The 16,482-nt window shown below is 41.7% G+C and overlaps 1 long non-coding RNA gene across 1 annotated transcript in view; it reads right to left on the bottom strand.

Annotated features, from left to right (window-relative positions):
* LOC129456453 (uncharacterized) overlaps positions 1-16,482 on the bottom strand; it is a 244,754-nt gene that overhangs the window by 122,865 nt on the left and 105,407 nt on the right. The gene's annotated exons all lie outside the window — the stretch shown is intronic.

The following is a 16,482-nucleotide window of genomic DNA, read 5'->3' as shown; positions in this document are numbered from 1 at the left end:
TACCTTATCTTATGACTGTATATAAAAATGTAGAAATGGAAATTTTCCTCGACTCATAAACTCATCAAAGATTCATCTCTGACTAACTGACTACAGAAATCATAAATTGGCATCGCTCAAAGGAACAAGTCGATGAGATAGAATTCCATCCCAAAAAGACGCGAGGGAGGGTCTCACTCAGGGGAGGACCTGACTGTTTGTTGGCTGGTCTGTTGCTGGGTCAGTTAAAAATAGTTCTCGTATTGAGGCTAATCTGTGCAGATGGGTGGTGTGCAGCAGGGCGGTGTGCAGCAGGGTGGTGTGCAGCAGGGCGGTGTGCAGATGGGTGGTGTGCAGCAGGGCGATGTGCAGAGCCGTGGTGGCAGAGTGTAGTCCTAGGACAGAGAGTAGGTTTGTTCCTCTCTTCTCTTCTCCTGTCTCTGTTCTCCTCCTCTCTTTCTTCCTTCTCTTCCTTTCTCTTTCTCGTTCTCTCTCTTCTTTCTCTCTCTCTTCTCTGGCAGAGTGTAATCCTAGGACAGAGACTGGGTTTGCTCCTCTCTCTCTTCCTTCTCATTCTCTCCCACTCTCTCTCTCCCTCTCTCCCCCTCTCCCTCACTCTTCTGTCATATCTGTCCACCACATGTGCAGGAATTATGGGAGATTCAATGTTATGCTCACTCCACAGCTCCTCCAGCCTGTTTACTGTTTGCACCTTTCAAAATACTAATACTAACCATCCATCCATTCTCTTCCGCTTATCCCTGCTTAGACTGCTGCCCCCCTGACCCCAGACACGTTCTCCAGCTCCTCCTCTGAGACCCTGCTTCAGTCAGGGTGATGGACAAGTCCGCCTCCGTGTCCCCAGTATTTGCTTCCTCCGACCTAGGGTGTCCTGGTGCCATGTGCACTGATGGACACCCTTGTGCTCGAACAGGGTGTTCGTTATGGACAAACTGTTACTAGCACAGAAGTCCAATAACAAAACACCACTCTGGTTCAGATCGGGGAGGCCGTTCTTCCCGATCATTCCCCTCCAGGTGTCACTGTCACTGGCACTGAGGTCCCCCAGAAGTCCAAGAAGGCTGGGTACTCTGCACTGCTGTTCGGCCCGTAGGCCGACACAACCCTGAGGGTGCAGGGAAGCGACTCTCTTGTTCACCGTGGTGAACTCCAACATGCGGTGGCTGGGCTATGGGGCAATAAGCAAACCCACACCAGCTCGCCGCCGTTCCCCGGGGGCAACACCAGAGAAATGGAGAGTCCAGCTCCCCTCAAAGAGTTGGGTTCCAGAACCCAAGCTATGTGTGGAGTTGAGGCCGACTATATCTAGTCAGTAATGCTCAATCTCCCGCACAAGCTCAGGCTCCTCCTTCCCCAGCGAGGTGACATTCCATGTTCCCAGAGCCAGTCTTCATGTCTGGAGATCCGGTCGCCGAGGCCCCGCTTTCGACTGCCATACAGATCTCTCTGCACCTGCCCCTTACGGATCCTCCCGCGGGTGGTGGGTTCATGGGGGGACAGCCCCACGTCGCTCCTTCGGGCTGAGCCCGGGCGGGCCCGTGGGGAAAGGCCCAGCCACCAGTTGCTCGCTCTCTAGCACCCACCCCAGGCCTGGCTCCCATGTGGGGCCCCGGTAACGCCGGTCCGAGCAACGTAACTTGCCTTGATTGTTCACACATCATAAAGGGCTTCTCACTTTTAAAATGCTTTTGGTTTTGGTCGATCGAGTGCAAACAAAATTATTCCCTTTGAAGTATCCACACTATTCTGGAAGTTGCTGTGGGCGCTGTCATCATCATTCAGGTTGTATTATTTTGCGAAATTTTTCCCAAAATCTCCATTGAAACTAGAAGTGTTGCCACAACTAACGTGCAGATTAGAATTCAAACGCAAAAGCTAGCATGGTGGAATAATGTCTATGTGGTCCTATCTGCGTTCTGGGTAGTTATAAGAGATAGAGGGAGACCACTCAGAGCAGAACAGATTGGGGAAGCTGGTGTTCCACGTACAAAAATAAAAATGTGCCAAACCCAACAGGATCTTGATAAAGTGTACAGAAGGTAGGCAACAAGAATATACGATTAACTACAGATTGAGATACAGACAGAACGTTATAATTCAAAAGTGGACGAAATCATTCCAACAGTTGTTACATATTAGATTAGATTCACACTTCACTTTCTATCGGCTTTTACCTCGATGAGAGCAGGGCCAGGCAGAATAACTATTATGTAATCCCAATCTTTTTTGTAAATGGTAAATTTTTCACATTTTTATATAGCACTTTTCCACTTTCAAGACACTCAAAGCACTTTACATCAAGAAACCACTCACCCATGCATCAGTGTGAACAAACACTGGGGTCGAGGCGGTCAAGTGTCTTGCTCGAGGACAATAACAGCATTCATCTGTGGGAGCTAATTATTAAAACATTCAAAGCATAATTTAGTCATCAGTAATAGTTATCTAAATTATAAAAAGTCTTGGGTAACATTTTGTGATAATGACATAAGCTCAGTTGGTAGAGCATTTGTCCACTGATCCGAAGGTTGGTGGTGCAATTCCAGCTCCCACAGATGATTACTGTTGTTAGTGTCCTTGGGCAAGACAGTGTTAATGTTGAGTATCAAGGCTATGGCTCGGTGTCATTAAGAAGTTGCGGATATGATTCGATACAATATATTTCAAAGCAATTAGATTGAGGTTTTTTGCCCCTTACTTAATGATCAGCTCCATTTTCACAAATATAAACATTACTGGTGCATTTATCTATTTATCTTCCATTTCATGTGAAGATAGTGAGGTACAGACCTTAGCCAAAGAAAAGAAATGGTTTGAGAGCGGAGTTAAAGAAGCAATTTTTGTTTGTAAAGACAATCCATCTTTGAACAGGAACAGGGGCCTCAGACCTCATCTTATCTCCTATTTATAACTCCATCCTCAGACTTAAACCCAAACAAAGAAAACAATAGTGCTAGCCAGTATGCTAATAGGTGTGACAGCTCCCATTAAGGGCCTGAATGATTATGTCAAGAATGACTCAGGCACAGTTCACATTTAGTGTAGCTCAATAGACCTAGCTAACACACAGAAACTGTAAACAAAAGGTGTGTTAGCGTCAGTGTAGTTAGCTCCTCCCTTCAAACAGATATAAGGCAGTGTCCATGAGTTCAACACAACAGAACTAACCAAACCATGGCACTAAAAGCTTTTGTTAAACATCTACCTGTGCAAAGTGAATATGAAACACCTATTTTAGTCATTAAAACAGTGAATAGTGAAGATAATAATGTGAACAAACGTATTGTATGAACAAATTCCTGTCCTATAAACAAGCAACAAACTTGTAGCGCTGTCACGAAATAATTTGGTTAAATATACAATAAAAAAGAAAAAAAAAAAAAACAACTCTTGGCGATATATGCCCATGATATCGATACAGTAAACGATACATTTTTTTGATATTTTTGCACACTAGTGACAAGTGGTGATAAGACACATCAAGACGCACCAAGATGCACCAAGGCATATCAAGACAAACCAAGATAAACAAAGATATATAAGACACGCCAAGACATATCAAGACATATCAAGACACGCCAAGACATATCAAGACACATCAAGACACCAAGACATATCAAGACACATCAAGACACATCAAGACACCAAGACATATCAAGACACATCAAGACAAACCAAGGCAAACTAAGACATATCAAGAAAAAACAAGACACACAGACATACCAAGACAAAACATGGTTTGTAGATGTAACAGCTATTTGCAAATGTATATGAGAAGTCTGTCTTGTGTGTGAGACGTGTGTGTGAGACGTGTGTGTGAATGTGTGATATTTCTGTGATTTTTGAGGGGGTAAGATGGGCCAGCAGAGAAGAATGCTAGTTCTAGTAATTTGTGGGTGAAAAAAGAAGATATGGAGAATGTAAATGCGGGAGAAAAAACTTAATTAATTAATTAATAAAAAAATTAAAAAAAGATTAGGTGTTGTGTTCGGTGAAGCCCAGTTATTATTTTTACTTATCAATTTTTTTATTTTTTTATTTTATTTTTTTTAGAACAGTTTGCGATATAAACACAAACATTTTCGGGTTTCACTTTTGAATTCAGGAACAACACAAACGATTAAGATGATACGAGATGAGCCGAATCCTCAACAGCCAACAGTGTAGCCAGGAGACCGTCCCTGCAGCCCTCCCTCCGCCGCCTTGGATCCACTACACGTTTTGTCATTCACCTCCTCATATCCCCAGTTTTGCTTTTTCATTCCTCATGCTCCGCTGTTCAATTTCAGCTGTAACAAAAATAATAACACGGCTTCGCTCACTTCCTAAGCTTTTCTCCTTTCGGAAACTCGGAGCATGAAATCCCCTCCACCTTCGAATGGGAAAAATAAATCTTTTTTCCCGTCACGGACAGGAGTGATGTTGCTTGTAAAATCTGCTCCGAATGTGCTCAGTAGCCATCCATTACACAGGGGCTGGAGAGTATTTCAAAACGGCCCGTAAGGACTCCGGCAGATATGTTAATGATGACACGATATTTCAGGGCCGAGCCAGAGGACGTGGTAACAGCGCACTTATCATTGAAGCGATGATGGTAATTACGTCCATTTGGAAGGTATGGCGCGGATCTAGAACGACGCTGGGTTCTCCCACAGGCCCCCGAGCGCTCGAATGCACCACTTAATTTGCAATTAGCCACTTTGAATGAGTAGAAAATAACAGTTGATCTGGCCTCGCTGTCCTGCTAATGAATTGAATTAGCGGAGAACGCAGAGGAATTACCAAGAATGTACGAGACGGCACAGCAAAGAACGCAAGTCCCATAGGAAAGGAAGATAAGACGTTGTTAGCGGTCACGTAAGAGTAAACAAGTGTCTGCCTTTAACACATGCTAATGCGAATGATTCATAGAGTTTACAGTATTACTACGACACAAGGGAGATGGGGCGTGCGTTGGGGGTTAGCTTCGTCATACGGCACTTTGTTAATTAATAATCCAGGCCCCTCAGAGCCGAAGATCACCACAGAGCAGAGGAACAAAGCGCGTTGATTATATATTACGCCATCTTCATTTGAACACAATAGGGAATATAGAGACGCTAGTTAAAGCATGAAGTGAATGGGAAATTAGATTGGATTAAATAAAGTGTTTTTGTTTTCAGAATATTTTGGGATTGTTGGTGTGAAATTAAAACATGACATTTCTTGCTAAAGTGGATCTTTTTCTTTTCTTTTTTTTTACCAGTTTTCCAGTCTCTATTTTATTATGTAAACAAATGCTACCTGTGTAATCCAAAAATGTTCACTGGAGGCAACAGTAGCTCAGCTGGTAGTGTGTTTTGTCCACGGGTCCGAACGTTGGCTGCTCGAATCCCGCTCTCGACACAAAACATAAAAATCATCAGTTGAGCGGTCACATCCACTGATCCAGAGGTTGGCAGCGCGATTCCAGCTCCCACAGGTGAAAGCTGTTGTTAAGACTTTGGGCAAAATTGTAAACGGTCACATTTTTATATAGCGTTTTTACACTTTCAAAGCGCTTTACAATCAAGAAACCACTCACCACCAGTGTACGCAAACAGTGGAGGGTGAGATGGGTTAAGTGTCTTTCGCAAGAACACAATGACAATACTCATTTGTGGAAGCTGGATTCGCACCAACAACCTGTGGATCTGACCGTTTGAGTTTTGAAGGTAGAAAAGCTCTATCTAAAAATTGGACTATTTACAATTTACTCTTCTTCTTACACTGACAAACTTTGGCTATTTTAAAACCCAATAAGTTAAAGGAGATGTTTTTTCCGGCCTCTCCAAGTTGCGAGGTGCCTTGACATCTTTTTGTCCAAATCTTCATTTTAATCCAAAACCAGATTTTGTCTGAAGATGCCTCGCAGCTAGCAGAAGAAACACGTCAACAGCAAGGTAAACACATCTCTTGCCTTATCGTCTTTAAAAAGAACCAGATTTTGTGAACACTCTCCCTGTAGTATAGTCCAAAAGAAACATCCTAAAACGCAGCGTGATGTGTGATTTGAGTGGACATGGCTTTGGTGAGACTGGGCTGGTAACAGAAGTAACACAGAGCTGGTGTGGGATCCAGGACTTTAGCTCAAACCCAAACTTCCTGCAGTCAGATGGTGCAGACTTGAGGGAAATGCTAATCTCTGAGACAACATGTTTATCCTCTTTGGCAAACTACAAATCGAGAAGTGAAAGGGCCAGTGGAGACTACAGCAGCACTTCAGAGCAGGTTTGATAACGCAGGTTTGCCAGGAGAATAAATTAAAAGCAAGTTTCATTTATGTTTAAAGTTTGAGATGGTTTTGCATGTTTAAAGAGTATTGTCATTACAGAAATATACAGCATATACACACATGAAGTCACGACAAGAACTGGCGACAGCTGCTGATTCAAAAGAAATGTAAATGAGTCATACACTTTAATTTAATGATCGACCTGTTCTGAATTGTATCCCTGTTTGAAAAAAAAGTGTTAAATTAATTCACTTTATAAAGCAACATATGGGTTAACTTCTGGAAAAAAAGAAAAGAAAAACATGTTTCCTCTTGAATAATGGGTGAACTGTATTGGTCTGGGGATTTCTCAAAGGATTTTTGGAGCCATGTTCTTTTAGGGGGATTTCTTGGTTTTAAGCAGTGTTGCGTAGAGGAGCCAGAGATCAAGTAAGAGTAGCGTTACTGCAAAATAATATTACTCAAGTAGAAATACAAAGTAGTGGTCTAAGAAATTACTCAAGTTCGAGTAAAAAAAAGGAAGAGTAACTTAGGGTGCACTCACATTAGCCCAACCATGGCCCCTAAAGCGAGTCTGAGTGTAAAAGGGACAATGACCTGGTTGCTCATGTACGCACTAGGGATGGGACGATAAACAATAATATCATTTACTGTGATAAAAAGGGTTGGCAATAATTGTTTGTGGAGCATTTTATATAATCGTGATAATCAACAACAAAGATAATCACAATTATATCACCTGAATGTGCCCCCGTGTCAACTCCCCTGTGGATAAGTGTTTTTTTTGGGGTTTTTTCTGCACAAAGAGGTCTGTTGTCCCAGGGTGTAAAGGGCCCAGAATTGGACCCTCTTCCTATTAATATGTTTTACAGGGGGGCCATGAGAGGATTATTACCCCAGGCCCCCAAATTTCAGTCAACGGCCCTGCTCATCCATAATATTCTCTGATAAAATTATAATTCTTCATATCCATAACAGCTTTAATCATTATCGTGATATAATCATTAATCGCAATTATTGTGACCATGATAATCGTCACACATGATTTATGTTTACGAGTCCTGTGTCATGTGAGGAGAGGAAGAGGAGAAGAGGAAAAAGTGAATGAATTCTGCTCCAAAACTCATGGCGAATCTGCGCTCAGCTTCAGAAGTTCTGAAGCCTCGTCTCGTGTCGTCTTCGCTGCTTCACACTGTTGTTTAATCCAGAAATTCACAGAGGAGTCTCACAGCAGGACTCAGATCTGCCTCACTGTTTAAAACATATTTCATGGCACTGGTCTTATTTTCTCCGATAAAGCATTAGCTCTGCTGCGCCACATGTAAACAAACAGCGCCGTGTGATGATGTCACTTGGCTGTGGTTCGTTCGGTTGTTCAGGTGTGAGTCTGGGCCATAGAACTCTACATAATCCTGAGTTTGGCACTGTTCAAAACTCCTAGTGTGAGTGCGATCTTAAGACTAACTGTCAAGTGAAGTCAAAGAATTCTTATATTTTCAAAGGATAAACTGAAAAACTGAAAAAAAAAATCACTGTTACTTCAATAAAAATATTACTTGAGTAGGAGTAAAAGCATAAACATTGGAAAAGCACTCTGTAAAGTACAATTTATTTAAAAAGTTACTCGAGTAAATGTAACTGAGGACAGCCACCTCCAGTTTTAAGTCATTTGTTTAGCACTGATTTAGTCCCAGTTTCTCGCTGTAGGATTTGCATTACACCATTTTTACTATAAATAATCTTTAAATATAGATTAGTCTCATTTAGCTGAGCCCCACTCCAGCCCACAGCGTGTAAAGCATCCAAGAACACTTTCATCTGGAAAAAATACGAACCAAAACTTAACAAAACACAAAAGTTAGGCCTCACAACCCGCCAACATGGTCATTATCACAGCAGCAGATGAGCAAAGCAGGTCAGGAAACATAACCCCACGCCCCAAAGTAAACAGTGAAATAAAGCGAATGCATCTTGCCTCTAAGGGTGTTTCTTCACTCCTCTCAATTTTATGCAAATGGCTCAGTATATAAATGGCAGCCTGGGCGCTTGGCAGTGGAAAACAGCAATCATCACTCCATGCCTGGTGGGCTCGTGTGTAATGAGAACAGATCTGTGGCAATAACACTGAATCTGAGCTGGTCTCGGGCAAGCGCAGGTTCACAGCACAGGACTTTATAAGCGCCGGGCGGTTTTCTCTGAACCAAATGAGGCCACGAACCGGGGTGAGGGGCTGAGGTGGGCTGGGCGAAAGCAGGAGATGTGGAAGATTTGCTGCTTTAAACGTTCTATATTACACAAAATTGAGTCTCGTGAGAGCTAAGCCGTGTTCTAATGCTGTTACCTCCGCAAAAACATACCTGTAGTTGTGTTTTGTTTCATTCACGCTTGTCTTCATATGTCAATGCTTCACCTACCTCCATGGAGACAAGCTGATAGCGCTACTATGCTAAGTTACGGGCCGGATCTGTGGCGAGCTGACCCCTTCCACAATTTTCCTGGCATTCTTCAGACAATAAATACACCTCAAAAAAGATGCAAGAGATAAGTTTAATGCCATACTGTGAAGCATTTCAGGTAAAGCAATGACATATTCATGGAGAGAAGCAAGTGGGGAAGTTACAAAGTGCATTCTAATCGTCACCATAGAGGTTATTGCTTTGCCAAGAATGTTCAACAGTGTGGCATTAAGCCCATCTATGCAGAATCAATGCTTTTATCTTTACGTTCATAGGGACAAACAAGTGTCTACCACCCGGCCAAGTCTTTCAAGGTATTTTTCAGGATTAAACACACTAAATGCAAGATGGTACGTTAAATGCCATACTGGGAAACATTCCAAGCAAAGCAATAACATCAGATGGAGGACCTCCCACAAGGAGAGTTACATAGTGTTCATTTAATGGACCATTATGTTTACCTGCCCACAGCTCAAACTGCTCGCCTTTCACTGGAAAGCACATGAATCTGACCGGTGGAGGCAGTCCGACTTCTTCAGGACAGTGTCTCAGGTGTGTGAGAGTAAAAAGACCCCTGCGTCCCAGTTTAAAGTCCTGTGGGCATATTTCCGTAGTTTAAATCAGCTCATCGGACACGTCACAGCTACATCACGTGACCACTCTGAGGCGCTAGTGAGCAGTCCAAACTGTCAGGGATGAAAACAAACTAAATCTTAGTCTGGAAAAAGAATCTAGTAAAATAAATCTGTGTGTATTTAAAGCCCATTCACCTTCACCAGAGGAGTTTGATGCTAACTGCTAATGTTTTAAGCTTCAAGTTTCAAAATGAGAATCTGAAAAGTTTTATTGCCATTGTCAGAACTAATTTCACAAACTAGAAAATAGCTTTGGCAAAATGGTCGAAAAATAAGAGTGCCAAAACAAAGAAAGTCAGAGACCAAGGCCGGCCTGATGCGTGTGAGTGTGTGAGTGTTGGTGGTGATGGCACAAATTGGCAGCCTTGCTTCTGTCAGTCTGCCCCAGGGCAGCTGTGGCTACAATAGTGAATAGTGAGTGCATGAATAGAGCACAAAATTGTAAAGCATCTTTGAGCGTCTGGAAAAGTGCTATGCAAGACATTTTTATTATTAGCAAAAGAAAAAATATAAAATCTGTCAACTGGACAAATCGTTGTAGGAGTGAAGACTTTTAGCTGCTCATCCAAGACGCTTCTTTAGTTGTGGTCAGATTACTGCTGGACACTGCCTTATATCTGTCTGAAGGGAGGAGCTAACTACACTGACACCACGTTTACAGTTTCTGTTTGTAGGGTAGGTCTATTGTGCTACCCTAAGTGTGCACTGTGCCTGAGTCATACTTAGCAGAGTCATTCAAGCCCCTAAGGAGTGATTTCACACCTATTAGCATTCTGGTTAACCATATTGTTTTCTTTGTTTTGCTTTGGGTCTGAAGATGGACTTATAGACGGGGGATATGTTTGAGGCCCCCATTCCTGTTCAAGGAAGGATCGTCTTTCCAAAGAAAGTGGATGGATTAGAACTGGACAACTGAGGGATTACACAGATATTTTATTATTATTATTATTATTATTATTATTATTATTATTATTAGTAGTAGTAGTAGTAGTAGTAGTAGTAGTAGTAGTAGTAGTAGTAGTAGTAGTAGTAGTAGTAGTAGTAGTAGTAGTAGTAGTAGTAGTAGTAGTAGTAGTAGTAGTAGTAGTAGTAGTAGTAGTAGTAGTAGTAGTAGTATTGCATAAAATCAGACTCAAATCTCCAAATAATAAAACAAAAATTATATAATAGAGGATGTTCAAATTGTACATGGCTTGTTTTTTCTAAATATTACATAACAAAAATGTAGTGTTCTATTCTCAAAAGTAAACTGTTGAGATAAAAGCTTGTTCGTCCTCAAAAACAAAACAGAAAAGATCTGAAATCCGATGGGGCTAAACGGGACTTCCCTTTTGTATGGGACGCTGTTTGTTGTCATTTGTCATTTTCCTGAAGCAGCATCATAGAAGCAAGGTCAAACAAACCTGACTCATGGCCTGGTTAAAATTCCTCTCGGTTTCTGTTTACTCAGAGCCGCTCGTCAAGGCAAACAGAGCCACTACAGGGCACAGCTGAAGGTGAGTGAAGCCCAAGGAATTAAATAAAGCTGCATTAGAGGCAAGTTCACAGCAAAACAAAGGTAAGCACCGCTCCCCCAGGAACGCCGACTGTGCAAGGCTAAGGCCCGGCGCCGCTCTGGAGGACGGAGCAACACCGAGGTTTAAAACACAAGAAAACAAGTGAATTTTATGCAGACTAGGCTAGGCATGGGAACATTAACAATAATATAATTTATTGAATAAAAAGAGTTGACAATAATCGTTAATGCGGCATTTTACATAATAGTGATACTCACCAATAAAGATATTATTTCATCAGTTGCCATTATTTGACCAGAATTTGCAAAAAAATACTTCTCCCTGATGATCTCTTCTAGATCATTGTTGTCTTCACTGATAACAAAGTACAGAACTATAACAGCTATTTAAATATATTCATAGTATACAAATTATAATTACTTATATTCATAACATTTTTAAACTGCCAGCAAATTTAATAATTATTGTGACATAATCGTTAATCGCAATTATTTTGGCCATGATAATCATGACACCAAATACGTTCAATATTGACATATAATATTGCATGGGACAATATTGAAATTTTGTGTGACGATTATCATGGTCAAAATAATTGTGATTAACAATTATATAGGGGCCGATGGCGCAGATTGGCAGCCTCGCTTCCGTCAGTCTGCCCCAGGGCCGCTGTGGCTACAATAGTAGCTTACCATCACCAAGTGTGGAAATGAATGAATAATGACTATAGTGTAGTGCTTTGAGAGGCTTTGAAAAAGTGCATTACAAGTGTAAGCCAGTATGGATATGAAGAATTATTAACAGAGAATATTATGGATGAGCAGCGCCGTCAACTGACATTTGGGGGGTCAGGGCAATAAGCCTCACATGGCCCCTGTAATACAAATTAAAAGGAAGAGGGTCCAATTCTGGGCCCCTAAGACCCTGGAGCCCCGGACAACAGACCCCTTTGCCCCTCTGTTGACTCCCCTGTGGATAAGTCATTTTTATTGCACGTTCAGGTGATATAATGGTGATTATCTTTGTTGGTGATTATCACAATTGTATAAAATGTCCCACGAACAATCAACCCTTTTTTATCACAAGAACTTATATTATTGTTTATTGTCCCATCCCTAGTACAGACAGATTCAGACTGTACAGATGGATGAGAGCGACTGCTAGAAAATGGAATCATTAAAAAAAGCTTACAAGAGTCAATTTAGTGTAATATAGGACTTTTAAATTGAAGCACATCGAGTATTCTTGGTGCATGACTGACATGTGGAATAGCCAACGAGGAACATGCATGGCTCATCCATATCAAAACAAATATGGCTGCTTACAAGAGAAAAAAAGGAAAAAATTATATCACAGAAAACTCAAAACACAACTAATTTCTAAGCAAAGCATTAAACTCGTTAACGCATCAAAACAGAGGGAGTAATGACCAGATTTCTCCTTCTCATAGTGTCAGTTAGCAGTAGCAATAATCATTTTTGCAAAAAATGTAGTTGAACCCTTGGAATACAACTTAAAACAAACAAAAAAATAAATAAATCATAACATATTGAAGAACTGCCTTAATGACATGGAAGTGGACAGGCATAGGTGGAAACTGACAAAACACGATTACCTACCAAATACAATCATTCATAATATGGCCACTTTAATATTCACAGATAAACCCGTTTACACAGACATCTACACATTCACTCACCTGCCTGTGTCTAGTCCTGGAGCAGCCCTCGCTCAGGCCTACGGCAGTACTAGCTTCCCTCTTAGTGAGCGATCGGCATCATTCACCTCTGATACACAACACACGTGGACTACAGAGCCCCAGGCCGTCACCGGGGGCAACCACACACATGAGACAGAGAAACAAATGGGACGCCGACGCTCAGGAGACTGAGGTTTGAATGCTCAGACCAGACTCAAGGCTTTTGGTGTACTGTAAAAAAAAAAAAAAAAAAAAAAGAGCTACTGCTGATTGACTCGTTTTTGCATTGAAGGTTTTTGGCACGTCTGTTCCATCTGAGGATAGCCTTGATGAGCATTTTCAAATCCTAGGACCAAGCTGCGTAATGAATTGTGTCTTTTGTGTATTTCATAAACGTCGATCAACCCCTTTGTAAAAATACTGGTTTGACTGGATGTTGTAGAACTGAGTGGTTCTTAAATCTCCTATACGAGTCTCACTAGGTCTATAACAGAACTATACTAGGGCTAAACAAGTGTTAAACCAGGAAATAGGACAACACTACTACTACAGAAGTACTAACCCAAAGGAGGACAATGTGCACCACCCATAGACTGTATAAAGAAGTGGACTAAGTGAGCGTGATGTCCCACAGCATTCAGCTCCAGTCAAATGAAGCTCATCGAGGCTAGAGCGGTTATAGCGGCCAATTTGGAATTCCGACTATGAGTATCATAGCAACCAAAGAGCCAATCAGGAGCGAGGCTGTTGAAGGTAACGACCCTTACCGCTTGCTCCACTGGTTTGGGAGGGAGCGGACACTTAGTAACGCTGTCAATCAAACCCGTTTCTAAAGCTAGCGGGAGCGACCTTGGGAAAAGATCCTCTGGACTAAAAAGACTCTGCTCATTTCTCCACACGCACGCTGATCCACCAGTCATTACGACAGTTTTAGACACAATAGCAAAATAAAAACACCAGGATATGCAGCGGGGGGTAATACAAAAATTTTAAGACTAAAATGATGAGTCTGACAGCAGCAGTTACAGAGAGAGGGGGCACAGTTTTTCAACAGAAAGTGAATTGGCACCAGTTGATGGAGTCGGACACGGACCCATACTCACTTCCTATTTCGAACGTAACTACTAGCTCATTTATTATATTCATTTATATATAAAATCTATGATACCGCTACAACAAGGTCAAGCTCTAGTTTGAGAAAAAGTTACGCCATTTTCACATTTAATCTTAGAAAAGTGGAGTCTACTGTGCAACACAGACCATGTACAACTCTACACCTCAAAGGGGAAATAAACAAAAGCTTTTCTTCCTTGGATCTCCCATCAAGCAAAGATACGTTGCTTAAAGCTAAACACATTACCGGGATTCTGAAGATGTGACAAGCGACTGCTCTCGGAGGATTTAACATGTCAAACTCAAATTACACTTGTCAAATTGAAGCCATTTTCTGGTACAGTTGTGGGGAGGTGTAAAGATGATTGACAGTGCTGAGAGCGGCAAACAAGGGCAGGGATAAAAACTATACCTGATTTTCACCACGCAAAGTTACTCCTATTTTACCTTACGCATTTCGAGTGGGCCTGTCATGATGATTACTATATCGACTTATTGCTCAGTACATGAAACTGGAACAATATATATTTGCTTTTTCTTTGCAAAAATGTGGAGATTTGGGGTATTTTTTGTTGAAACACGATAACATTTGAGGTAAAGGGGTGAATAAGTCCCTTTTACAGCTAATTATTGGTACATTTTATCATTTATGCTTGGCAGCTCATGTCTTTTAATGAACCAGTCTATTTAAAAATGTTTTGCTAGGACTGCGTCGCATTATTTAAATCTTAATTAGTGACAAAGTAGTTACAATATTATCGTTTATTGCAATATTTCTCTGTAGCGATAAATCAAGCTTCAAAATTTCATTCAAACTCGTTCCAATTCGAAGCATCCTAAGTATTTATCGGGTTCATAAGTGTTTTTCACAACTCCCAGACCAGTGTGGAGCTTTTCCATGACGGTAAAGCTAACAACAACGAGCATGCTAACACACACTTCCTGATTATTAGACAATAAAAACCTTGCTAATTAGATGCAGACAGTACGCAGCGGACATATTTTGATCTCAAGAGCACCAAAGAACATCTCCCACATGTTAGAGCCACATGAACCATCTCACACTCTGAGGACCAAACCAGGACTGAACCAGGACTAAACCAGGACTAAACCAGGACCAAACTGGGACTGAACCAGGACTAAACCACGACTGAACCGGGACTAAACCGGGACTAAACCAGGACTAAACCACAACTGAACCGGGACTAAACCGGGACTAAACCAGGACTAAACCACAACTGAACCGGGACTAAACCAGGACTAAACCGGGACTAAACCGGGACTGAACCAGGACTAAACCAAGACTAAACCAGGACAGAACCGGGACTGAACCAGGACTAAACCACGACTGAACCGGGACTAAACCAGGACTAAACCACGACTGAACCGGGACTAAACCAGGACTAAACCGGGACTAAACCAGGACTAAACCAGGACTAAACTAGAACTAAACAAGGACTGAACCAGGACTAAACCAAGACTAAACCAGGACAGAACCGTGACTAAACCGGAACTAAACTAGGACTAAACCAGGACTAAACCAGGACTAAACCGGGACTGAACCAGGACTAAACCAAGACTGAACCAGGACTAAACCAGGACTAGACCAGGACTAAACCAGAACTAAATCAGGACTGAACCGGGACTAAACAGGGACTAAACCAGGACTAAATCAGGACTGAACCGGGACTAAACCAGGACTAAAGCAGGACTAAAGTGGAACTAAACCAGGACTAAACCAGGGCTAAACCGGGACTAAACCAGAACTAATACAGGACTAAACCAGGACTAAAGCAGGACCAAACAGGGACTGAACCAGGACTGAACCAGGACTGAACCGGCACCGCCAACCTGTAGGTCACAGAACGAACACTATAAACTGAGCTACTGTGTTGTTGTAAGTACTGTCTGGATATTTATATCTGTGCACTCTATATGCACTCCAGATAATATTATCCCCGATATGTGACTCAGACGAGAAAGTGCATTCAGTTTTACAGAGCAAATAACCAAAATAGACACAGGTGACCAGAGCCTCACCCTGCAGCTATAGAACACGTAAAACCAAGACAATGGCAGAAATAAACTCTATATCGACACCGAGTCATTATTTATGTCACAAAAGCAGGATGAAGACTGTAGCAGACAAATAAATGGAACCCACAACCTTCTCGATGTGAGGAAGAAGTGCTAACTACTCATGGGGCGAAAGAGAGCTTGACGGTTCGAATCCTGCTCTCGACATAAACATCATACTGCTCCCTACAGGCGACAGCGGCTCAGTTGGTAGAGCGTTTATTAATTGCTCCGAAGGTTGGCAGTTCGAATCTTGCTATGGGCATAAACTGTCTTTGTGTCACTGGGCAAGACGCTTAATGAGTGAGTGGTGCCTTCATGCAAAGCACTTTGAGGGACTTGAAGATGGTAGAGTGCTGTATAAAAATGTGGGACCATTTACCATCATGGGGAATACAATTAGAGTTAACGAATTCATATGGCGATTGTTTTTTAATTAATCAGTTAGTCATTCGATCGTGAAAGGCCCATGTGTGGCGTTTTATATGACATCTTGATGGAGTGTAATGGTTTTTTTATTAAAGGGGCGGTACCCTTTTATTTCATGTAATAAAGTAAAATAAATAAATAAAAACTTAGCCCCAATAACAGATATAATAAAAGCAGCCTGTAGGATCAAACTGAGACCACTGTGTGCCATCTGCATCTAATTACAAAATGTTTTTTATCATCACATGAATCAGGAAGTGTACTATTAACATGATAGTCATTTTTGGCATTGCTGTAACTGCAA

This window comes from Periophthalmus magnuspinnatus, chromosome 8 (genome assembly GCF_009829125.3).
Source record: "Periophthalmus magnuspinnatus isolate fPerMag1 chromosome 8, fPerMag1.2.pri, whole genome shotgun sequence".
NCBI classification, from domain to species: Eukaryota; Metazoa; Chordata; class Actinopteri; order Gobiiformes; family Gobiidae; genus Periophthalmus; species Periophthalmus magnuspinnatus.
Note: the sequence above shows the minus strand (reverse complement) of the source record. Positions and strands in the feature narration are given on the sequence as shown.